The following is a 26,110-nucleotide window of genomic DNA, read 5'->3' as shown; positions in this document are numbered from 1 at the left end:
AACTTCGAGTCAGATCAAGTTAGATTCAATTCTTTTTGCACTTTGTTCGCCAATATATACTGAAAAAAATAACATCAAATAGAACACGCGGACTCACACGGAAGTATAACAAAATCCTTGATGAAGTTCTAAAATCGTAAGAAAAATTGCTGAATTATTGATTACTTTTAAATATTAATTAAATGCACAAATATACGCAACATAGAAATAAATACTGTTTCAAATATACATATAAATATTAATGCTAAAAATAAATATTTATATTAATATTTACTTAATAAAAAGTTTCGCGATCTACACATTTATATCAAATTAACAAATTACATTATTTCAACATAATTTACATATAAAAATAATTTTCACCAGCTTTTCGGTGAAAGAACTGCAGTGTCACGATTTTCCAAGGGTTTCCGATAATCTGACGATAAAATCTTCCCAACAAAAGTTGAACAGTATTTAAACATCTACAAACACCTATACATATATAAAATTTCAGAAACAATTTTTTTACAAGAATAGCAATACCGCTATGACGGAGAGCGCGGTAGCATACAAATCGTTCAGTTTTATAATGATGAACTTAGAACTTCGTGAAGCGAAAAAACAATATTTTTCGATAATTCTGATATTGAACTATTCTCTGTATTTATGCAGGGTAGCGTACAGAGCCCTTTTTTGCAATTTGTCTTTTGAAACTTCATAAACAATAGTAGCGTACGTTTTTATAGAAAATTTTTTCAGTACAGTTTCCAAAAATAGGGCTTTGTACGTGGATCCGAAATAACACGGAGAACATTTCAACGCAAAGAGCATCCAAAAATATTGCTTCTGCGCTTCAGAAAGTAGTAAGTTCATCGAAAAATCAAGCTGCTTGGTTATATCACTCCGTCTTCGTCTCTCCTGCGAGCGACATATCTCCCTCTCCGTCGCAGCCCTGCAGGAAAGACGAGGATCTCCCTATCCTTGTCCTACTTCATTCGTCGTAGGTCAGTTACGCTCGGAGAAAAAGCCCAGGCATGATCACTTCGTAGCTCGATCGGAGGCATTCTCGAGAGATCCCCCCACTTGCCCGCCCGCACGTCCCCCTCCCCGTGCCAGCCGTACCACTGCTCGCAGCACTAAGGCCGCTACGGGGAGCGAGACGCGCGGGCGGGACGTCGGAAAGCGCGTAACGAACCAGCCATCTTGGAATACGAATTGTTCAGTATTATAACGATGAACTCTTTCACATTTCCTGAAGCGAAGAAGCAATATTTTTGCATGCTCTTTGCGTTGAAATGTTCTCCGTGTTATTCCGGATCGCCGTAAAGAGCCCTTTTTTGCAATTTGTTTCTTGAAATTTTTTAAACAATAATAGCGTACGTTTTGATGGAAGAACATTTTTTCCAAAAAAGAGCACTTTACGGCGATCCGGAATAACACGGAGAACATGTCAACGCAAAGAGCATCCAAAGATACCCTAGTAGCATTTACGGTTGGCGTTTCGTTGGGCCTACGTTGGGGGTTTGCGTTGGGCAACCGTTAGAAATGTCGCTCTTTTTTGCAGTTGGGCCAACAGTCAGGGCCAACGTTGGGCCAACGTTCAGCCAACGTTGCGCCAGCGTCGGGCCAACGGTAATACCCAACGTAGGGCCAACGATCACGTCCAATGTCGGGCCAACGGTAATACCCAACGTAGGGCCAACGATCACGTCCAATGTCGGGCCAACGGTAATACCCAACGTAGGGCCAACGGTAATACCCAACGTAGGGCCTACATTACTATAATACGAAAAGCCAACAAAAGGATTCTTTCTGTAGGGTCAATTAATTATATACATATATATATGTGTATTATAAAAATATTTTATTTTTATATCTCACAATCAGTCATTTTGTGAGGTAACAATTTTTGCCTCTCATATTATATTAATATATAAGTACTAACCCTAGTAGCATTTACGGTTGGCCAACGGTGGCCAACGGTTGGGAGTTTGTTGGGGAATGGTGGGGCATGGTTAGTGGTTTTGCCGACAAATCCCCAACCTAGGGCCAACGAAGAAAAATTACGTCAGTTTGCCGATGAATACCCAACGTTGGGCCAACGACGAATAACCAACATAGGGCCAACGACGAATACCCAACATAAGGCCAACGAAGAAAAATTACCGTCAGTTTGCCGACGAATACCCAACGTTGGGCCAACGACGAATACCCAACATAGGGCCAACGACGAATACCCAACATAAGGCCAACGAAGAAAAATTACCGTCAGTTTGCCGACGAATACCCAACGTTGGGCCAACGACGAATAACCAACATAGGGCCAACGACGAATACCCAACATAAGGCCAACGAAGAAAAATTACCGTCAGTTTGCCGACGAATACCCAACGTTGGGCCAACGACGAATACCCAACATAGGGCCAACGACGAATACCCAACATAAGGCCAACGAAGAAAAATTACCGTCAGTTTGCCGACGAATACCCAACGTTGGGCCAACGACGAATACCCAACATAGGGCCAACGACGAATACCCAACATAAGGCCAACGAAGAAAAATTACGTCAGTTTGCCGACGAATACCCAACGTTGGCCCAACGACGAATACCCAACATAGGACCAACGACGAATACCCGTCGTTCAAGATATATGTAGCGTCGATCGTCATTTGGTATTTGTCGATTTTCACTATTTCATTCTTCTGTGCTGTGTCGAACTGTCGAAGTGGTCGTTCTTTGTGTCGCGTGCTTTACTTCATTTCATTAACAAAAAATTTTGATTATGTACAAAGTGGTGGAATTTAATTCAACACCATTAATTTAATTCAATTCAGCATCATCGTTCGGTAGAACAGCAGCCATATGGATGCAGCTACGCCAAATATTTGTAAGTATATTGTTAAATTAGTAATGAGTGGTTTAGTTTAACAATTATTTATACCTATACTTAATTATACGTGTTACCACGTATTGTAGATACTTTCTAAAGAATGTGTGTAATTTATGCATGCATTCAATTGCAATTAACAATTTTGTTTCCTTTTGCTTTTCTTGTTGTAAGATTAATTTCTATGTCATTTTTCAGATTTTACTGAGGCACAAGTGTTCGATGGATCATCAGCCATGCAGCTACGCCAAATATTTGTAAGTATTGTCACGTCGCTTTCTTAACTTTTCGTACTGATGGTCGAACGAGGAATAGCGACACCGAGAATTTACAGGCGAGAAGCCGGGCCACGCTCGGCCGCGCGAGGCGTGGTCCTCTCGGGACAAAAATACGTTCACAGTCTCGTTATTCGAAGATCAAACGTGATACAATTTCGGGCGCCAGACACCTGAAGGTGTCACGAGAAAGAATCGTAATCTAGACACGAAAGCGGAACGCGGTTGGACTCGCGAGACTGTGACGTAGCAAACGTAACCTGAATAGCTATCGCAAGGGCGCAGGATTCTACGTCAGGAGAACACGAGACGTTCCCCGCGACGGGAAGGTTTTCACACAAGGAATAGACAACGTTTCGGCTAACAAGATGTTTATTCGACGAAATGACTGAGCTGCCGACGATTCGGCAGCAATTACAAACGTAGCCGGCGCGTATTATCGCGACTGATGGAACTCGCACGCGCAATGCCTCTCTTACTTTACAATTTCGCGAAGAATTCGGCCGCGATAAGAACTTCGCGACGCGGAAGGCCTCGAAGGCCGTTTTCCGACCGAACTCAGATGGAATTCGCGGTTTCTCTTGGACTTGCGTCGATCGAACAGAATTTACGACCGCGAATCGAACACGCGACGGTGTCCCACCGTGGAACGAGCGCAGGTTATTTAGAATTAACGGCGGCGACGATAATATCCCGAATCCGCGACTTCGCGTTTAGATCGGCGTCGTACAACCGCCATAAGGCGGCCACGCGGCCCCCCGCTATCCGACCGGATTCGTACCGCGACAACGATATCCTTCACAATATGAAGGATTCGTGCTTGGACACTAACAGTGTCCCCAAAATCTCGTCCGCCTCGTTTGCCGTTAATTCTCGCGACACCTATTCCTAACCTCGCCGCGCTACCCGAGCCAACACGAACTTCACGAAATATCGAAAGCCTGATCGGCGCTTACCACAGGTAATTCAGCAGCAGCTACACGGCAGCGAATCTCTCGATCCCTTGGTTTCAGCAGGCGCAAAATACAATAATTAGCAATCGTTCAAAGATACAACTTTCTGTTAACGATTCCGGAGACGCAGTGCACGTTCACGCGGTAGCTCGGGTACGCGGAAGCAGGGCGTCCCCCACTTTTCGTATTCCGCTTTCTTCACGCAACATTTCGGCCTATCGCTAACGCGGGATTTCGCTTCAGCGAATCCGTCGCGACGGCGCTCGGCTTCCGGCAGCGTTTGGCCACTCCGGCAGCGCTGATGTCCGATTGGCCGCTCCCCGATGAGACGATCGACGTCAGCCAATCCGGTTGCGGTGCAGCTTCTTCCCGGACGAGGCGACGACAGGGTAGAGTAGTTGATCGTCTCTGCACCGGATGCCCTCGTCGGCGCCTCCAGGTTGATAGTCCTGGGCCTTGACGATCTCTCGTTGTTTTCCCTCGAGTTATGCCTTCTTCCTGCCTCGAGGTGCTGATTCTTGACGGCGCGTTGCATACCGTGTTGAAAGTGGAATTCCGGATCCCGCCTGGGACCCGGATACGGTCCTGTAAACGTTTGTCACGCAAATTGGCGCGACATTCAAAACATTAGAATGCGCCTTTTTAGGTCTGTCTCGTGCCCAGGGAGATCGCTCGCAGCGGCCCTTATCGCGATGCTTGACCAAAGGGTGGCCCGGTCTTTCGTTCAGGAGTTTCGAGTGACCTAGGCAATCTTGCCACGTCACAACTCCTCCCCCCCTCGGGGAGACCGGGCCATACCGGTGGCAGCCACCCATCAGGCTTTCGCGGGCTGGGTAGCGGACGCTCTCCCTTGACTCGTTCCATCCAATATCACAAAACTACTTGTTCACCTTACCCCAACATGTATTCGCTACCTTACCCCTTTACACTAAATACTTACTATATGTCGTACACCAATGCGGGCGAGAATCCTTCGACGACCGGCATTTATTCTAAAAAGAATGGTTCGCAAAAAAAAATTTTTCGCAAATGACCGTTATTCGCGACTGTTGGAATGGGTATTGGGTTTCTACAATAATTGGTAGTCCTATTTCGGCAACGATTCTTTAATCTAACTTCTTTGGTGTCCTAGCGGCACAAAAATACAAGTTTGTCAGTCTTTTAAGAACAAGGTAACTTCTAATCTGTTTATTAGTAATATAAATTAGCTATTCTTTGCTAACGCTCCTTTCTGGGCAGCGTGCTTCTAGTAAAAAAATAATATATGTCCCTCGTATGATTTTTATCCGTAATAATAACACGCAGGTAGGAGTTAATCTCCCTTTGCGGCAGCGACTTCTCCGCCGGTTATCCTAGGCTTTATATCCCCATGGGTGGTGTGGTCCGCCTTCCTTCCATTCTTGTCCGCATTTAGGGCAAGACTTTATGGTGTAGCCCCCTCGACCACATCGAAAACAGTACACTGTTGCGGGCTCCGAGCAGTATCGGTGGCTGTGTCCCCGTTTACCGCACCTCCAGCAGTTCCTCTGTCTATCGATAAATTGTATTTCTTGGGGCTTCTTTTGTTCCCTTCTTGTTTCCGGCAGCGATGGTTTTGTCCCAGGTTCCCTCTTGAGTAAGGGTGGTTCCCCATACCGGTATGCTTTCTCCAGAGGAGCAGCTTTTAGGAACTGTGGGTCCCTCTTCTCCGGTGCGGGCGCTTGTTTAGGCAGCCGTGGTCTAACTGGATTTATTATTGTGGGTCTGCTCGGTCTCTTGCGTCTCTCCTCTTGTCGCTTCTCCTCCTCTCGTCTCGCCCTTTCTCGTTCTTCTTCTTCTTGTCTCTCCTCTTCTCGTAATCTCGCTATCCCATGGCGGTGCACCCATTCGAAACTGTCTCGTACGTTTTCTATTATGCCTCTCGCCATTTTTCCCGGCGTGTCCGGAGTAATGAGCGCGTTTTCGGCGATGATTTCCTGGGGCTGCTTGATCTCGGCAGCGGTTTCTTTGAGTTCCAGGAATACGTTAGTGCCCTCTTCAGGCTTCTCTGCTTCGGCAGCGATCTCGTCGAGTTTCCCCTTGTCGTCAGCGCTCTCTACCGGCTGCTCTGCTTCGGCAGCGATTTCGTCGAGTTTCCCCTTGTCGTCAGCGCTCTCTTCCGGCTGCTCCGCTTCGGCAGCGATCTCGTCCGATTTCTCGGCTATCATTGTTGTGGAGTCGTCTAATATTTCTGTTGGGATGTCTTCCAACGTGGCGTCCAACTCTCCCGTTGTTTCTGGTTCTCCCCCTTGCTTATCTTCGAGCGAAAAGAATGAACTACTCGAGCTGGTTTCTTCCTCTATTTCTACTCCTGACACTGGGGAACAGTCTTTCGTCGTCTCTGTTGTCCCTTTTATTTCTTCCCATTGGGTGCGGAGGAACTCTTCTATCTGTTGCCTATCTTCCGACTCCTTTAGCCGGATGATTGCTTCCTTAATCTCGGTTAGTGTATTCATCCTTCGGTCCGGCAGCAAATGAATTCGGCCTGTCTTCTTTTCCGAAGGCGACTCGTTTTTTAATTCTGTAGGGAAAAGCTTGAGTACATTAGTTTTATGCCTTCGTTGCGTGTGATGGAAGGTATGCTTTTATGTCGCTTATGTGGACTTTTCCCAAGTCTCGGCCGTCTTCAGTAGCAAGGGCATATACTACTGGGGATATCTTTTTCGTAATTATTACTGGTCCACTGAATTTGGGTACCAGCTTTGCCGCAAAATGTTGAGCTGCTGACGAAAGTGCTCGCTGTCGTTTTACTACTCTATCTCCTACCTCAAATTCCTTATTTACATGTCGCGAATTATAATATTTGGCCTGCGTGTTATAGGCACTTTCTAAATTTTCTATCACCCAACTTCGCAAGGTTTGTAGGTGCGCTACCCTACCCTTCCAATGATCGGTCGGCTCTAATAACATGTCTATTGGCGGTTCATTGTCCGCTCGTACGCATCTAAATGGTCGCGGATCTCGCCCGAAGTTCAAAAAGGCTGGGGACGTTTGTAACACGGAATGATAGGCCGTGTTATACGCAAATCTGAATTTTGATAAATTAATATCCCATTCTCTGTGATCCCTCTCTAAGAACGCAACTATCATCGTCTTTAGGATGCGATTTACTCTTTCCACCGGATTTGCCTGCGGATGGTACGGAGGGGTTGTTGTGATATGAATGCCATACTCTTCGGCGAGCTGATGTAGGCATTTGTTAGCAAACTCAGTGCCGTTATCTGTCAGGAGTACATCGGGTGTACCCCATCGCGAAAATATCAAATTTTCTAGGGCTTCCGCAATTTTAGGTCCTGTTGCACGTCGAAGCGGGGCGCACTCGATCCATTTTGTAAACAGATCTTGCATCACCAGGAGGTACGCATGACCGGATTTGCTTGACGGAAAAGGACCCATTATATCGGCAGCGACCACTGACCACGGCATGTTAATATGGCGCCGACCCATCAGCCCGGAAGGGAGTGTTTGCTCCACTTTCGTTAGCTGACAGGTTGTGCAGCGTCTTACATATTCCACGGTGGTCCGATACATGCCGGGCCAGTAATACCTAGTCGCTACCCTACGATACGTTTTCTCTATTCCCAAATGTCCTGCTTGTGGGCCGTCATGGGCCTCTTGCAAAATCTCGGTCCTGCGCTCCTCCGGGATCACCAATTTCCACTCATTGGTATCTTTTCCCAAAGTCTCCGCAATGAGTGGGTCTGTCCTCCGATAATATAATTCCCCGCTCCTAATGCACCAGTCCTTAAATCTGTCAGGATTGCTCTCTATTTCCGCGAATTTCCCTTCGTACCATGTGGGTTTTATTACGGCACCGACTTCTAATTCTCCTTCGACCCCCTCAAAAGCACGTGATAGTGCATCCGGCACTTTATTTAGGGCCCCTTGCCGATACACGACTTGAAAGTCGTACTCTAAAAGTTGCAAGGCCCATCTCGCTAAACGACCCGATGGGTTCTGTAATTTCCTCAACCACCGCAGGCTATTATGATCTGTTATTACCGTAAATTTATAACCCTCTAGATAAGCTCTAAATTTCTCTACTGACCAGACTATTGCAAGGCACTCCAGCTCTGTAGCTGAGTATTTCCTTTCTGGCAGCGTAAGTGATCTACTTGCGAAGGCAATTACTTTCTCGATTCCCTCGATTTCTTGAGTCAAGACTGCACCTAATCCGACGGTACTTGCATCCGTTTGCAAGGTGAACGGCAACGAAAAATCCGGGCAAGAAAGAGTTGGGGCGCCAGCGATCATATCCCTTAGGGTTTCGAAGGCGGATTGTTGTCCGTCCTTCCATACCCATTCCCGATTCTTTCGCAAAAGGTTGTTTAAAGGTTCTGCTAGTGTTGCGAATCCTGGAATAAACCGCCTGTACCAGGAGGCCATGCCCAAGAATCGCCGCACTTGTTTGATGTTTTTCGGCACTGGATATGTCAGAATAGGTTGGATCTTTTCCGAATCTACTTTCAACCCTTCCTTGCTTACTACGAACCCTAAGTAACGGACCTCGGTGCGGCAGAATTCACATTTGTCCGGGTTTATTATAAGACCGGCAGCCTTTATACGATCTAACACGAGTTTTAACCATTCCAAGTGTTCTTCAAATGTTTTCGTCACTATTATGATGTCATCCAAATACGCGAATACGTGGGGCTCCATCTCTGGCCCTATTAAACGATCAAGCAACCGTTGGAAGGTTGCTGGTGCCCCCGTGAGACCGTACGGCATGCGACGAAATTGAAAAAGGCCTTTACCCGGCACTGTGAAAGCTGTAATTTCGCGACTATTTTGTTCGAGTGGAATTTGAAAATATGCTTGACTCAAATCTAGGGTTGAGATGTACCTTGCCGTTCGCAGTTTGTCCAGGATCTGGGTCATTAACGGCAGCGGATATGCATCCTTCCTCGAGACTTCGTTGACTTTTCTAAAGTCCAAGCAGAATCTATATTTTCCGCTTGGTTTCTTGACCATTACTATTGGACTTGACCAGCCACTATTAGATGGTTCAATTATGCCGTCTGCTAATAGGATATCCACCTCTTTATAAATGGCCTCCTGAACTTTAGGAGAGACGGCATAATACCTCTGTTTAATTGGCGGGTGCTTCCCCACATCTATCTTGTGGCTGATCAAATCGGTCAAGCCCTTCATTTTCTCGAATTCTGGCAACTCAGTCTGGAGGAAGGTTTCCAGTTGTTGTTTTTCGCTAATTTTCAAAATCTGTAGGCCGCAGCATACGGTGGTTGGGTTTGGGTCGTCGAAGGGGAATTTTTCCTCCGGATTGGACGCAAAATACCAAGTGGCATTGTGAAATTCCGCGACTATTCCAAACAATGCAATCGCATCCGTTCCTAATAAGAGAGGAGTCACGAGATTATCTAACACCCTGGCCGAGATTTCCTGTTCCTTTGTTCCTATCCTTACGCGAAATTGTGCTTTTTCTTGAGCCTTATCAATTGTCCCCGTGGCGAGGAGAAAATAACACGGTTTTTCCGTGTTTTCCACCTTAACGGCAGCGCTACTAAGCTGTTCTATTACTTCCCGACTAATGAACGTAATTGATGAACCCGTGTCTATTAGGGCGTCTACTGGCAGCGAATCAATAAAAGCTTTAACTGTTAACAACGGCGGTTTTGATCTTTCCCCGTTTGTTTTCACGCGGGCCGATATTATTTCGGGGGTGGTCTCTCCGGCCTTGTCGAGCGACCCCTCCAACCATTTCCCGAATACCGATTACATCTTCGGCAGGTTCTTAACGTTACTTCCGGTGCGCCGCATTGGTAGCAGTGCATCCGGGGCTCCTCCCTGCAATCTCGTGATCTATGCCCTATTTTTCGACAATTCCAACATTCCATCTCGGGTTTCACCCCCACACGTTGTTTATCGCGTGACGGTGATTGTGGCCCGATTCCGGTAGCTGGAGTTGTCGCTTGGCGCGATGGTGGGTGTTGTGACCACCTTCCCCTCGTTCCTCCGCGGTAGGCATCGTTCCTATTTCGCCCGGCAGCTGAATAACTCGCGCGCGAAGCTGAAAAGTCCCGTTTTGCTATCCCAGCGTGAGTATTTTGGGGTTCGAGATTGCGGGTATTTTGCCCCTCTCCGTCACTTGTGGTCGTAATTGCATTTAAGAATTCGACGTCTCCGGTTTTCCCTCTCCCTTGATGTTTCTGGGGGCTATACCGATTCGGATCGTAGGCGAATATCGGATGTGCCATTTCGGAGGGTTTCGGATTTCTTTTTAATTTTGCTACGTCGGATTCTTTTTCGGCCTCAATTAAAGCTTCTTCCATATGATCGAATGATTCTATTGTGCTAATTGCTATTGCTTGTCGCAAAATAGGTTTCGCGCCCCAGTACGTTCTCCTAATCATTTTCTCCTCCCGCCACGGTGGATCTAATCGCTCGAACATTCCGCGCATGCTGATGATATAGTCTCTCAATGGCTCGTTTTCGCCCTGAGCGCGGTCTTTAATATTTCTTAATAACGTGTCTGGATATTCCGGATCCCCAAAAAATTTCCGAAACGCGGAGGTAAAATCGTTCCAGGTTCGGAATTTGGTCTCCCTCACCTCGTACCAGTGGGCAGCGGTGCCTTCAAAACATTCTAATAGGCATCGAAGTAAATATTCGTCCGGTATGTTGCCATACCGGCGACGTCTTGAAAGTCGCTCCAGAAAGGCTTCCGAATCCTCTCCGGGCGCTCCTTTGAACTTTATTTGCCATCTTCGAATTATTTCTGAAATCGGCGTGCCCCGACAGTACATTTCCTGGTATTTCCGAGGTTGCGGGGGACCTTGAGAATCCCTGGATGTACCTGGCAACGGCGCATTACCTTTTATGTCATGCTGGGTTGGCGGGTATCGGGGTGGAGGGGGGGGGCACGAGTTTCCCGTTCTTTAATATCGGTACCGTTAGTTTAATGGGATTAGGGCGTGATCGACTACGTGCAGCCCCCTCCTCGTCCGAATCCGGGGTATTTACGTTGACGGTATTTTCCTCCGTATCCTCTTCAAAAGGGGAATGGTAATCCCACGGGTCTTCGTTGTTCGGATTCCGCGTAGTATCCATATCTCTATCCATCGGCGACTCAATTCTTTTCGCTTCTAATATTGTAAACACGAACCGTTTATTTTAGCCTTTATGGCTCGGGCCGGGTGACTTGACCGTACGGCCCCGCTAAGTCCCTCTACCGAACAAAGAAACTCATATCTCGACCGGGTGACTCTCGAATGACCTGGCTGTCCTTGCAGCAAAACGTTATCGGGAATTTAGCCGTCCCCAGCTTTTGTACAGTCGTAAATTCTCGACCCTCGCAAAACAATAATCAAGAAATCTTTTCAGATTTTTACTGATATTGCCTACCCTATTTCCCGGATGGCCCTAGGCAACCATCGACGGGATAAATCACTCCTTCGTCAAGGTAGCGACTTTTCTTTGCGAAATTATTACAATAAATCAGGGCAGCAAAGATTTTTCCGCAAATAACGACAATAAGCCAAGGTAGCGAATAATATTTTCGCAACCAGCTTCGATAATCCAAGGCAGCGAATAATTTTGGGGGGGGTGGTTTCAACACGAGACCGGGTACGACAGCACTAGGACTCAAAAGGTACCCTCCATCACCATTGACAACACAACAATAAATAATCTGGTTACTGGGACCACCCTCCACGCGTAAACGCAGGGCTGGTACCGCAGTCACCAAACACAATGTAAATAATCCGAAATAAATAATAAAAACAAATGATGTCTTCGGCAGCCAAATATATCAATTATCAGAAATGGTTGCACAGTTAAAAAAAAAATGGTGGTATCGAAATGGAAAAGAAACGGAAAAGACCAGTCTGAGAAAAAGAAGTAAAAGAGAATAGAAAGGAGAAATTTCCAAAATCGATCCGAAAAAAAAAATTATGTACAATTCAAAATCAATAAAGTAAATAACTAATAACAAATAATAAAACTAATTTGTACAATTGAATTTGGACTGGAAACAATAAGACTACAGACCAAACAACTAGAAAAATTAAATTAACAAAAGGACGACAAAACAAGAAAGTGCAATAAATTAGAAAATAAATAGAACAGAGAGAAGAACAACAGAAAAACATGAAATAAATAACAATTCATAAATATTAGATGGCAATAAATAATAACAAAATCAAAAATATCACAGGTGCAACAATTCAAAAAAAAATTATTAGCCACGGTTCAAAGTTTTTATTTTAGGGGGTTCTCAGTTCAAAATTTTACCCGAGCCATTCAATTGTCATATATTGAGAACCACAAGCAAAAAAAAATTTTCTATAATAATTCAGTAAGGTGTGAAAGGCAACAATAAAAGCAGTTTCAATAATAATTTATTAAAGTAAGAATACTTCCTCGGAATCACTGATCGGCACGACAATTCAATCAATGTCTTTGGAAATACCCTTGAATGGCCCGTATTAAATGTAATGTAATAATTATTTTTCAAAATCAACAATCTTTCTTCGAATTCAGTGATTGGAACGACATTCAATCTTTGTTGTCGGAAAGATCGTTCAGTGGCATACCATAAGTAGAACAATCGAAATGGCAACAATACACCCTAATCAAAACAATAGTAATGGCAAGAGTACACAATAATCAATTCCATGCTCGTTGGCTCGTAATAGCTAGTGGCTGTCGTAAACAAGTTTTTCAACGCGTGTTCGCCGTCCCGGTACCGATCGCGTCCGAAATCTGCTCGAACGACTGCGATGGAGAAAAATAAACTTTCCTTGTGCGAGCCTCGCGTCTTCGGCGTATCCCTAACACAAAAGTATCCCAAAATCCCTCACACAGGTTAAATTTACTGTGAGAGGTCCCTGTTCGGGCGCCAAATTTGTCACGTCGCTTTCTTAACTTTTCGTACTGATGGTCGAACGAGGAATAGCGACACCGAGAATTTACAGGCGAGAAGCCGGGCCACGCTCGGCCGCGCGAGGCGTGGTCCTCTCGGGACAAAAATACGTTCACAGTCTCGTTATTCGAAGATCAAACGTGATACAATTTCGGGCGCCAGACACCTGAAGGTGTCACGAGAAAGAATCGTAATCTAGACACGAAAGCGGAACGCGGTTGGACTCGCGAGACTGTGACGTAGCAAACGTAACCTGAATAGCTATCGCAAGGGCGCAGGATTCTACGTCAGGAGAACACGAGACGTTCCCCGCGACGGGAAGGTTTTCACACAAGGAATAGACAACGTTTCGGCTAACAAGATGTTTATTCGACGAAATGACTGAGCTGCCGACGATTCGGCAGCAATTACAAACGTAGCCGGCGCGTATTATCGCGACTGATGGAACTCGCACGCGCAATGCCTCTCTTACTTTACAATTTCGCGAAGAATTCGGCCGCGATAAGAACTTCGCGACGCGAAAGGCCTCGAAGGCCGTTTTCCGACCGAACTCAGATGGAATTCGCGGTTTCTCTTGGACTTGCGTCGATCGAACAGAATTTACGACCGCGAATCGAACACGCGACGGTGTCCCACCGTGGAACGAGCGCAGGTTATTTAGAATTAACGGCGGCGACGATAATATCCCGAATCCGCGACTTCGCGTTTAGATCGGCGTCGTACAACCGCCATAAGGCGGCCACGCGGCCCCCCGCTATCCGACCGGATTCGTACCGCGACAACGATATCCTTCACAATATGAAGGATTCGTGCTTGGACACTAACAGTGTCCCCAAAATCTCGTCCGCCTCGTTTGCCGTTAATTCTCGCGACACCTATTCCTAACCTCGCCGCGCTACCCGAGCCAACACGAACTTCACGAAATATCGAAAGCCTGATCGGCGCTTACCACAGGTAATTCAGCAGCCGCTACACGGCAGCGAATCTCTCGATCCCTTGGTTTCAGCAGGCGCAAAATACAATAATTAGCAATCGTTCAAAGATACAACTTTCTGTTAACGATTCCGGAGACGCAGTGCACGTTCACGCGGTAGCTCGGGTACGCGGAAGCAGGGCGTCCCCCACTTTTCGTATTCCGCTTTCTTCACGCAACATTTCGGCCTATCGCTAACGCGGGATTTCGCTTCAGCGAATCCGTCGCGACGGCGCTCGGCTTCCGGCAGCGTTTGGCCACTCCGGCAGCGCTGATGTCCGATTGGCCGCTCCCCGATGAGACGATCGACGTCAGCCAATCCGGTTGCGGTGCAGCTTCTTCCCGGACGAGGCGACGACAGGGTAGAGTAGTTGATCGTCTCTGCACCGGATGCCCTCGTCGGCGCCTCCAGGTTGATAGTCCTGGGCCTTGACGATCTCTCGTTGCTTTCCCTCGAGTTATGCCTTCTTCCTGCCTCGAGGTGCTGATTCTTGACGGCGTGTTGCATACCGTGTTGAAAGTGGAATTCCGGATCCCGCCTGGGACCCGGATACGGTCCTGTAAACGTTTGTCACGCAAATTGGCGCGACATTCAAAACATTAGAATGCGCCTTTTTAGGTCTGTCTCGTGCCCAGGGAGATCGCTCGCAGCGGCCCTTATCGCGATGCTTGACCAAAGGGTGGCCCGGTCTTTCGTTCAGGAGTTTCGAGTGACCTAGGCAATCTTGCCACGTCACAACTCCTCCCCCCCTCGGGGAGACCGGGCCATACCGGTGGCAGCCACCCATCAGGCTTTCGCGGGCTGGGTAGCGGACGCTCTCCCTTGACTCGTTCCATCCAATATCACAAAACTACTTGTTCACCTTACCCCAACATGTATTCGCTACCTTACCCCTTTACACTAAATACTTACTATATGTCGTACACCAATGCGGGCGAGAATCCTTCGACGACCGGCATTTATTCTAAAAAGAATGGCTTCTGTTAATTTAATTATTCTAGTCCTTTTGTTTTGTAGTCTCATTGTGTCGAGTTTAAATTCAATTGTACAAATTAGTCTTATTATTTGTTATTATTTATTTACTTTGTTGATTTTGAATTGTACATAATTTTTTTTTTCGGATCGATTTTGAAATTTCTCCTTGCTACTCTCTGTTACTTCTTTTCCTAAGACTCGTCTTTTCCTTTTCTCTTCAATTTCGATGCTACATTTTTAAGTTGTGCAACAATTGCTCGTCATAAATTTTTTTTTTTGCTGCCGAATACTAACTTTGGTTTCATTACTGATTTCTGATCATATAAATTGTGTTCGGTGACTGCGGTACCAGCCCTGCGTTTACGCGTGGAGGGTGGTCCCAGGAACCATATTATTTATTGTTTTGTTGTCAATGGTGATGGAAGGTACTCTTTGAGTCCTGGTGCTGTCGTACCCTGTCGTGTTGTTGAAACTACCTCCCCAAGTATTCGCCGCCTTGCTGTATTGTTGACGTTTGCGTAAGGTATGTCGCTTTCAAGCGAGGGCGATTCCGATATAGAACGCCCCGTCAGACGCGAACCTTAATTTAGAACTGAAGAATTTTGTGAGCGATTCGCGAAAAATTTTGTCGATTTGCGAGAATTAAGTCGAGTAACCACGCTCGACAGTCACCGATAGTGCACGAGAACACGTGAAAAATTTGTCGAATCCAATTTGCGTAGAGAGAAAATTCTGTTAGCGATTATTACGTAATTCTTGCGGAACTTTGTGACTACGATTGTGTAAATCGCTGGGGACAGTCGGTTTGAATAGATTTTCGCTGCCGGAAAGTCAGGTCGACCGAGGACCAACCGGACGAGACGGGGTTCCCCTGGTTTAGTCGCGCAACGTAGCGACTCTGTCGATTTTGGCCATAAAAGGCCCAAGTAAACAACCGGTGTATGTTGCCTCGGCAAGAAGTATCGTAGGGTCCGATTATTTAGAATGTCGACAATTAGAGGGAATACTTCGATGCCGGATAACTCCGAAGATTCTCAAAGTCGACCCTCGCACTATACCCGCCGAGAAATGTACTGCAGAGGGAAGCCAATCTGCGAAATAATGAGGAGATGGCGAATAAAATTTGCAGGAGCGCCCGGGGAGGATTCGGAAACCTTCCTGGAGCGACTCATAGAGCACCGACGTTATGGTAACATAGCGGACGAACATCTACTTCGCTGCCTCCCAATATGTTTCGACGGGATAGCCGTTCAGTGGTATAGGGCGAGGGAGGCCAAAGGGAGAACCTGGGAAGAGTTTGTGACCGCGTTCCGAAAATTCTTTGGCGATGCGGATTATCGCGACACGTTAATAGGGAATCTTAGAGATAGAGCACAGGGTGACAAGGAGCCGTTGCGTGACTATATTGGGAGTATGAGGGCCACGTTTGAGAAATTAGATCCTCCGGGGGCAGAGGAGAAAAAGATTAGAAGAACATATGGGGGCGCGAAACCAATTTTGCGACAGGCAATAGCCGCAAGTACGATAAGGTCATTTGAACAGTTAGAGGAAACGTTACTTGAGGCGGAGAAAGAATCGAATGTTGTGAAATTAGAACGGAATTCGAAGCCAACTGGAATGGCACACCCGACTTTTGAGTACGATTCAAACAAATATAGCTCCCAAAAACATCAGGGGAGAGGGAGATTCGGAGACGTTGAATTCGTGAATGAGATTACGCCCACTAATGACGTGGAGGAAGTAGGTACTCGCAATCTCGCACCCATAAACACTCACGCTGGGACGGTTAAACGGGACTTTTCAGCTTCGTGCGCGAATTTTTCTGCTGCCGGGCGAAAGGTAAACGAGGCCTACCGCGTAGAGACGAGGGGAAGGTGGTCACAACATCCACCAGCGCGCCGACCGACAACACCAGCAACCGAAGATAGACAAAAATCTCCGTCACGCGACAAACAACGCGTGAGGGGGAAACTTGAATCGGAATGTTGGAATTGTCGCAAAGTAGGGCATAAGTCACGAGATTGCCGGGAGGAACCCCGAGGGCATCGTTATCGATGCGGGGCCCAAAGAGTAACGTTAAACAGCTGCCGTAAATGTAATCGAACGTCGGGATTAGACCGAGAGTTAAGACTGCCTCAATTAACTATCCAAGTTTTTGTAGATTCGCTGCCGGTGCGCGCCCTGGTAAAATCGCGTTTGTGAATAACGTTTATGAGTACCGATGGGTCAGCATCGTTGCCATAAAAATTTGAAGACACGGAAAACCAGTGTTATTTTCTCCTCGCCACAGGGCTAATGATCGAGCGATAGAACGGGCCCATCATTCAGTTTGTCAGACGTCCCCAGCCTTTTTTTTTCGATTTCGGACGAGAACCGCGACCGGCAAGATACGCGCGGGCGAGCAACAAGCCGCCATTAGATTTCGATTTAGCGCCAACCGAATATTGGAATAGTCGAGAAATTCAGCTGTAAAAGTCCGGAGCTAAGGCTTAGGAAACTTAGATGATGCGTGCAGCCGAAATGAGCGAGGTTATAATTCGAGAGATTGAGATTAGAGCATTCGAGGGGAAGGGGGAGGATGAGTCGTCACCACGTCCTTACATCGCCAGCACAACATGGTGCGGCACGTTTGGAGCCTAAGTGGGTTACCTTGGTGGGCATCACGCAGAAGTGGTCATCGGTGATCCAGTGCCTGTCCGAGCAGGGGGGTCGAGATTTCGGAAAGGCGCACATTGGCATGCGAAAAGCGTACGTTCCAATACGCGCAAGGGAGGATCAGTACTAACACCTACGGATCCCTTCCTACAAATATTTCGCTGCCGTGCGGCCAACTAACGAGCTCGCCCGGCCAGCCGAAGGCGTGAGGAAGCCACCGACAAGAGGCCGAAAAGGAGCTCGGGGAGACATCTCGCCCAAGTTCCAGGAGGTCAACGGCGTACCATCGCCATCCACACCGGATGACACTTAGCTGCTGCCGTAGTGGTCACGCGAAGAAGACCACCAAATACCTCTCTACCGACGATACACCAAAATCGGAGAAAAGGGGAGAAGGGGAAGCGGAATACTCTATCCAAACTATCAAGGATCGAGTCGAAGGACGTGCTGGACGACACAAAGAAGTTAACGGAGAACCCCGACGGCGAAAGGCAATCGTCACTCGCTGCCGGACGTAACATCGAAGAAGAAGCACCAATTGCGGCCGAGGAGGCCCGAACTATGACCCAGACGGCCGGAGAAAAGGCACATTGTCTGGAGAAATCGCTCTACTCCACCCCTATTACCTCCTCGAATACAGTCGCTGCCGAAACCGTAATAACATTTGTTGTAATTCCAATAGCCTAAACAATAGCAAAGCGAAACGGTCGGTTAGTTAATTAGCGAATTTGCGAGCGCTAGGTAATATAGCTGCCGGTCGACGGAGAATCTCGGCCCGTATGATTGTTCAACATTCAGTAAGTATTTCGTGTAACGGGGTAAGGTAGCGAATACATGTTGGGGTAAGGTGAAGTAGTTTTGTGATATTGGATGGAACGAGTCAAGGGAGAGCGTCCGCTACCCAGCCCGCGAAAGCCTGATGGGTGGCTGCCACCGGTATGGCCCGGTCTCCCCGAGGGGGGGAGGAGTTGTGACGTGGCAAGATTGCCTAGGTCACTCGAAACTCCTGAACGAAAGACCGGGCCACCCTTTGGTCAAGCATCGCGATAAGGGCCGCTGCGAGCGATCTCCCTGGGCACGAGACAGACCTAAAAAGGCGCATTCTAATGTTTTGAATGTCGCGCCAATTTGCGTGACAAACGTTTACAGGACCGTATCCGGGTCCCAGGCGGGATCCGGAATTCCACTTTCAACACGGTATGCAACGCGCCGTCAAGAATCAGCACCTCGAGGCAGGAAGAAGGCATAACTCGAGGGAAAGCAACGAGAGATCGTCAAGGCCCAGGACTATCAACCTGGAGGCGCCGACGAGGGCATCCGGTGCAGAGACGATCAACTACTCTACCCTGTCGTCGCCTCGTCCGGGAAGAAGCTGCACCGCAACCGGATTGGCTGACGTCGATCGTCTCATCGGGGAGCGGCCAATCGGACATCAGCGCTGCCGGAGTGGCCAAACGCTGCCGGAAGCCGAGCGCCGTCGCGACGGATTCGCTGAAGCGAAATCCCGCGTTAGCGATAGGCCGAAATGTTGCGTGAAGAAAGCGGAATACGAAAAGTGGGGGACGCCCTGCTTCCGCGTACCCGAGCTACCGCGTGAACGTGCACTGCGTCTCCGGAATCGTTAACAGAAAGTTGTATCTTTGAACGATTGCTAATTATTGTATTTTGCGCCTGCTGAAACCAAGGGATCGAGAGATTCGCTGCCGTGTAGCGGCTGCTGAATTACCTGTGGTAAGCGCCGATCAGGCTTTCGATATTTCGTGAAGTTCGTGTTGGCTCGGGTAGCGCGGCGAGGTTAGGAATAGGTGTCGCGAGAATTAACGGCAAACGAGGCGGACGAGATTTTGGGGACACTGTTAGTGTCCAAGCACGAATCCTTCATATTGTGAAGGATATCGTTGTCGCGGTACGAATCCGGTCGGATAGCGGGGGGCCGCGTGGCCGCCTTATGGCGGTTGTACGACGCCGATCTAAACGCGAAGTCGCGGATTCGGGATATTATCGTCGCCGCCGTTAATTCTAAATAACCTGCGCTCGTTCCACGGTGGGACACCGTCGCGTGTTCGATTCGCGGTCGTAAATTCTGTTCGATCGACGCAAGTCCAAGAGAAACCGCGAATTCCATCTGAGTTCGGTCGGAAAACGGCCTTCGAGGCCTTCCGCGTCGCGAAGTTCTTATCGCGGCCGAATTCTTCGCGAAATTGTAAAGTAAGAGAGGCATTGCGCGTGCGAGTTCCATCAGTCGCGATAATACGCGCCGGCTACGTTTGTAATTGCTGCCGAATCGTCGGCAGCTCAGTCATTTCGTCGAATAAACATCTTGTTAGCCGAAACGTTGTCTATTCCTTGTGTGAAAACCTTCCCGTCGCGGGGAACGTCTCGTGTTCTCCTGACGTAGAATCCTGCGCCCTTGCGATAGCTATTCAGGTTACGTTTGCTACGTCACAGTCTCGCGAGTCCAACCGCGTTCCGCTTTCGTGTCTAGATTACGATTCTTTCTCGTGACACCTTCAGGTGTCTGGCGCCCGAAATTGTATCACGTTTGATCTTCGAATAACGAGACTGTGAACGTATTTTTGTCCCGAGAGGACCACGCCTCGCGCGGCCGAGCGTGGCCCGGCTTCTCGCCTGTAAATTCTCGGTGTCGCTATTCCTCGTTCGACCATCAGTACGAAAAGTTAAGAAAGCGACGTGACAAATTTGGCGCCCGAACAGGGACCTCTCACAGTAAATTTAACCTGTGTGAGGGATTTTGGGATACTTTTGTGTTAGGGATACGCCGAAGACGCGAGGCTCGCACAAGGAAAGTTTATTTTTCTCCATCGCAGTCGTTCGAGCAGATTTCGGACGCGATCGGTACCGAGACGGCGAACACGCGTTGAAAAACTTGTTTACGACAGCCACTAGCTATTACGAGCCAACGAGCATGGAATTGATTATTGTGTACTCTTGCCATTACTATTGTTTTGATTAGGGTGTATTGTTGCCATTTCGATTGTTCTACTTATGGTATGCCACTGAACGATCTTTCCGACAACAAAGATTGAATGTCGTTCCAATCACTGAATTCGAAGAAAGATTGTTGATTTTGAAAAATAATTATTACATTACATTTAATACGGGCCATTCAAGGGTATTTCCAAAGACATTGATTGAATTGTCGTGCCGATCAGTGATTCCGAGGAAGTATTCTTACTTTAATAAATTATTATTGAAACTGCTTTTATTGTTGCCTTTCACACCTTACTGAATTATTATAGAAAATTTTTTTTTGCTTGTGGTTCTCAATATATGACAATTGAATGGCTCGGGTAAAATTTTGAACTGAGAACCCCCTAAAATAAAAACTTTGAACCGTGGCTAATAATTTTTTTTTGAATTGTTGCACCTGTGATATTTTTGATTTTGTTATTATTTATTGCCATCTAATATTTATGAATTGTTATTTATTTCATGTTTTTCTGTTGTTCTTCTCTCTGTTCTATTTATTTTCTAATTTATTGCACTTTCTTGTTTTGTCGTCCTTTTGTTAATTTAATTTTTCTAGTTGTTTGGTCTGTAGTCTTATTGTTTCCAGTCCAAATTCAATTGTACAAATTAGTTTTATTATTTGTTATTAGTTATTTACTTTATTGATTTTGAATTGTACATAATTTTTTTTTTCGGATCGATTTTGGAAATTTCTCCTTTCTATTCTCTTTTACTTCTTTTTCTCAGACTGGTCTTTTCCGTTTCTTTTCCATTTCGATACCACCATTTTTTTTTAACTGTGCAACCATTTCTGATAATTGATATATTTGGCTGCCGAAGACATCATTTGTTTTTATTATTTATTTCGGATTATTTACATTGTGTTTGGTGACTGCGGTACCAGCCCTGCGTTTACGCGTGGAGGGTGGTCCCAGTAACCAGATTATTTATTGTTGTGTTGTCAATGGTGATGGAGGGTACCTTTTGAGTCCTAGTGCTGTCGTACCCGGTCTCGTGTTGAAACCACCCCCCCCAAAATTATTCGCTGCCTTGGATTATCGAAGCTGGTTGCGAAAATATTATTCGCTACCTTGGCTTATTGTCGTTATTTGCGGAAAAATCTTTGCTGCCCTGATTTATTGTAATAATTTCGCAAAGAAAAGTCGCTACCTTGACGAAGGAGTGATTTATCCCGTCGATGGTTGCCTAGGGCCATCCGGGAAATAGGGTAGGCAATATCAGTAAAAATCTGAAAAGATTTCTTGATTATTGTTTTGCGAGGGTCGAGAATTTACGACTGTACAAAAGCTGGGGACGGCTAAATTCCCGATAACGTTTTGCTGCAAGGACAGCCAGGTCATTCGAGAGTCACCCGGTCGAGATATGAGTTTCTTTGTTCGGTAGAGGGACTTAGCGGGGCCGTACGGTCAAGTCACCCGGCCCGAGCCATAAAGGCTAAAATAAACGGTTCGTGTTTACAATATTAGAAGCGAAAAGAATTGAGTCGCCGATGGATAGAGATATGGATACTACGCGGAATCCGAACAACGAAGACCCGTGGGATTACCATTCCCCTTTTGAAGAGGATACGGAGGAAAATACCGTCAACGTAAATACCCCGGATTCGGACGAGGAGGGGGCTGCACGTAGTCGATCACGCCCTAATCCCATTAAACTAACGGTACCGATATTAAAGAACGGGAAACTCGTGCCCCCCCCTCCACCCCGATACCCGCCAACCCAGCATGACATAAAAGGTAATGCGCCGTTGCCAGGTACATCCAGGGATTCTCAAGGTCCCCCGCAACCTCGGAAATACCAGGAAATGTACTGTCGGGGCACGCCGATTTCAGAAATAATTCGAAGATGGCAAATAAAGTTCAAAGGAGCGCCCGGAGAGGATTCGGAAGCCTTTCTGGAGCGACTTTCAAGACGTCGCCGGTATGGCAACATACCGGACGAATATTTACTTCGATGCCTATTAGAATGTTTTGAAGGCACCGCTGCCCACTGGTACGAGGTGAGGGAGACCAAATTCCGAACCTGGAACGATTTTACCTCCGCGTTTCGGAAATTTTTTGGGGATCCGGAATATCCAGACACGTTATTAAGAAATATTAAAGACCGCGCTCAGGGCGAAAACGAGCCATTGAGAGACTATATCATCAGCATGCGCGGAATGTTCGAGCGATTAGATCCACCGTGGCGGGAGGAGAAAATGATTAGGAGAACGTACTGGGGCGCGAAACCTATTTTGCGACAAGCAATAGCAATTAGCACAATAGAATCATTCGATCATATGGAAGAAGCTTTAATTGAGGCCGAAAAAGAATCCGACGTAGCAAAATTAAAAAGAAATCCGAAACCCTCCGAAATGGCACATCCGATATTCGCCTACGATCCGAATCGGTATAGCCCCCAGAAACATCAAGGGAGAGGGAAAACCGGAGACGTCGAATTCTTAAATGCAATTACGACCACAAGTGACGGAGAGGGGCAAAATACCCGCAATCTCGAACCCCAAAATACTCACGCTGGGATAGCAAAACGGGACTTTTCAGCTTCGCGCGCGAGTTATTCAGCTGCCGGGCGAAATAGGAACGATGCCTACCGCGGAGGAACGAGGGGAAGGTGGTCACAACACCCACCATCGCGCCAAGCGACAACTCCAGCTACCGGAGTCGGGCCACAATCACCGTCACGCGATAAACAACGTGTGGGGGTGAAACCCGAGATGGAATGTTGGAATTGTCGAAAAATAGGGCATAGATCACGAGATTGCAGGGAGGAGCCCCGGATGCACTGCTACCAATGCGGCGCACCGGAAGTAACGTTAAGAACCTGCCGAAGATGTAATCGGTATTCGGGAAATGGTTGGAGGGGTCGCTCGACAAGGCCGGAGAGACCACCCCCGAAATAATATCGGCCCGCGTGAAAACAAACGGGGAAAGATCAAAACCGCCGTTGTTAACAGTTAAAGCTTTTATTGATTCGCTGCCAGTAGACGCCCTAATAGACACGGGTTCATCAATTACGTTCATTAGTCGGGAAGTAATAGAACAGCTTAGTAGCGCTGCCGTTAAGGTGGAAAACACGGAAAAACCGTGTTATTTTCTCCTCGCCACGGGGACAATTGATAAGGCTCAAGAAAAAGCACAATTTCGCGTAAGGATAGGAACAAAGGAACAGGAAATCTCGGCCAGGGTGTTAGATAATCTCGTGACTCCTCTCTTATTAGGAACGGAGGCGATTGCATTGTTTGGAATAGTCGCGGAATTTCACAATGCCACTTGGTATTTTGCGTCCAATCCGGAGGAAAAATTCCCCTTCGACGACCCAAACCCAACCACCGTATGCTGCGGCCTACAGATTTTGAAAATTAGCGAAAAACAACAACTGGAAACCTTCCTCCAGACTGAGTTGCCAGAATTCGAGAAAATGAAGGGCTTGACCGATTTGATCAGCCACAAGATAGATGTGGGGAAGCACCCGCCAATTAAACAGAGGTATTATGCCGTCTCTCCTAAAGTTCAGGAGGCAATTTATAAAGAGGTGGATATCCTATTAGCAGACGGCATAATTGAACCATCTAATAGTGGCTGGTCAAGTCCAATAGTAATGGTCAAGAAACCAAGCGGAAAATATAGATTCTGCTTGGACTTTAGAAAAGTCAACGAAGTCTCGAGGAAGGATGCATATCCGCTGCCGTTAATGACCCAGATCCTGGACAAACTGCGAACGGCAAGGTACATCTCAACCCTAGATTTGAGTCAAGCATATTTTCAAATTCCACTCGAACAAAATAGTCGCGAAATTACAGCTTTCACAGTGCCGGGTAAAGGCCTTTTTCAATTTCGTCGCATGCCGTACGGTCTCACGGGGGCACCAGCAACCTTCCAACGGTTGCTTGATCGTTTAATAGGGCCAGAGATGGAGCCCCACGTATTCGCGTATTTGGATGACATCATAATAGTGACGAAAACATTTGAAGAACACTTGGAATGGTTAAAACTCGTGTTAGATCGTATAAAGGCTGCCGGTCTTATAATAAACCCGGACAAATGTGAATTCTGCCGCACCGAGGTCCGTTACTTAGGGTTCGTAGTAAGCAAGGAAGGGTTGAAAGTAGATTCGGAAAAGATCCAACCTATTCTGACATATCCAGTGCCGAAAAACATCAAACAAGTGCGGCGATTCTTGGGCATGGCCTCCTGGTACAGGCGGTTTATTCCAGGATTCGCAACACTAGCAGAACCTTTAAACAACCTTTTGCGAAAGAATCGGGAATGGGTATGGAAGGACGGACAACAATCCGCCTTCGAAACCCTAAGGGATATGATCGCTGGCGCCCCAACTCTTTCTTGCCCGGATTTTTCGTTGCCGTTCACCTTGCAAACGGATGCAAGTACCGTCGGATTAGGTGCAGTCTTGACTCAAGAAATCGAGGGAATCGAGAAAGTAATTGCCTTCGCAAGTAGATCACTTACGCTGCCAGAAAGGAAATACTCAGCTACAGAGCTGGAGTGCCTTGCAATAGTCTGGTCAGTAGAGAAATTTAGAGCTTATCTAGAGGGTTATAAATTTACGGTAATAACAGATCATAATAGCCTGCGGTGGTTGAGGAAATTACAGAACCCATCGGGTCGTTTAGCGAGATGGGCCTTGCAACTTTTAGAGTACGACTTTCAAGTCGTGTATCGGCAAGGGGCCCTAAATAAAGTGCCGGATGCACTATCACGTGCTTTTGAGGGGGTCGAAGGAGAATTAGAAGTCGGTGCCGTAATAAAACCCACATGGTACGAAGGGAAATTCGCGGAAATAGAGAGCAATCCTGACAGATTTAAGGACTGGTGCATTAGGAGCGGGGAATTATATTATCGGAGGACAGACCCACTCATTGCGGAGACTTTGGGAAAAGATACCAATGAGTGGAAATTGGTGATCCCGGAGGAGCGCAGGACCGAGATTTTGCAAGAGGCCCATGACGGCCCACAAGCAGGACATTTGGGAATAGAGAAAACGTATCGTAGGGTAGCGACTAGGTATTACTGGCCCGGCATGTATCGGACCACCGTGGAATATGTAAGACGCTGCACAACCTGTCAGCTAACGAAAGTGGAGCAAACACTCCCTTCCGGGCTGATGGGTCGGCGCCATATTAACATGCCGTGGTCAGTGGTCGCTGCCGATATAATGGGTCCTTTTCCGTCAAGCAAATCCGGTCATGCGTACCTCCTGGTGATGCAAGATCTGTTTACAAAATGGATCGAGTGCGCCCCGCTTCGACGTGCAACAGGACCTAAAATTGCGGAAGCCCTAGAAAATTTGATATTTTCGCGATGGGGTACACCCGATGTACTCCTGACAGATAACGGCACTGAGTTTGCTAACAAATGCCTACATCAGCTCGCCGAAGAGTATGGCATTCATATCACAACAACCCCTCCGTACCATCCGCAGGCAAATCCGGTGGAAAGAGTAAATCGCATCCTAAAGACGATGATAGTTGCGTTCTTAGAGAGGGATCACAGAGAATGG

The 26,110-nt window shown here is 47.1% G+C and overlaps 1 long non-coding RNA gene across 1 annotated transcript in view; it reads left to right on the top strand.

Annotated features, from left to right (window-relative positions):
• Positions 1 to 1,934: 1,934 nt before the first annotated feature.
• LOC143219186 (uncharacterized) overlaps positions 1,935 to 26,110 on the top strand; it is a 148,645-nt gene continuing 124,469 nt past the window's right edge. The window contains exons 1-2 of the long non-coding RNA XR_013011267.1: positions 1,935 to 2,871; positions 3,070 to 3,128. This is a non-coding gene — a long non-coding RNA (uncharacterized LOC143219186). The remainder of the gene's footprint in view (positions 2,872 to 3,069; positions 3,129 to 26,110) is intronic.

This window comes from Lasioglossum baleicum, chromosome 2 (assembly GCF_051020765.1).
Source record: "Lasioglossum baleicum chromosome 2, iyLasBale1, whole genome shotgun sequence".
NCBI lineage: Eukaryota > Metazoa > Arthropoda > Insecta > Hymenoptera > Halictidae > Lasioglossum > Lasioglossum baleicum.
The sequence above is the reverse complement of the archived record's forward strand: the minus strand, read 5'-3'. Positions and strand labels throughout refer to the sequence as shown.